The sequence below is a fragment of the Orycteropus afer genome, unplaced genomic scaffold (genome assembly GCF_000298275.1).
Source record: "Orycteropus afer afer isolate SDZICR_OR568_19922 unplaced genomic scaffold, OryAfe1.0 scaffold00659, whole genome shotgun sequence".
NCBI lineage: Eukaryota > Metazoa > Chordata > Mammalia > Tubulidentata > Orycteropodidae > Orycteropus > Orycteropus afer.
This window is the reverse complement of record NW_006922246.1, coordinates 838702-839308: the sequence shown is the minus strand read 5'-3', so window position 1 is coordinate 839308 and position 607 is coordinate 838702.

Sequence of the window (607 nt, the reverse complement as noted above, 5' to 3'; positions counted from 1 at the left end):
GTAATTCTGACTGTTGTTCCAAATAGTGCCTGCACAGTTCATTTAGAAATCAATCATATGCCCAGCCTTTTAACATCTAGTTTGTGACTGTTGTACATTTAGATAGAAAGATAGATAGATAGATGGTAGATTGAAAGGTAGATGATAGATATATGTACAGATAGAGATATATTAGATATATGTATACATAGGAGCTCTGGTGGCATAGTGGGTAAGATATTTGGCTGTTAACCAGGTCAGCTATTCAAACCCACCAGCTACTCCATGGGAGGAAGATGAGGCAGTATACTTCCATAATGATGTACAGCCTTGAAAACCCAATAAGGATCGCTATGATTTGGCACTGGTATTATATATATATATATATATATATATATAATTGTATGTGTATATATATACCATCACTCGTGTGTCACTCTTTTAATATTCTGGTGGTTTACATGTTGCTATGATCCTAGAAGCTATCCTTCGTTCCAAATACCTACCAGATCACGTATGGTAGACAGGCTTCAGCAGAGCTTCTAGGCTAAGGCAGCCTGGGAAAGAGGAAATGGTTATCTCTTTCTATGAAGTATTAACCTTGAAAACCTTATGAATAGTAACAAGT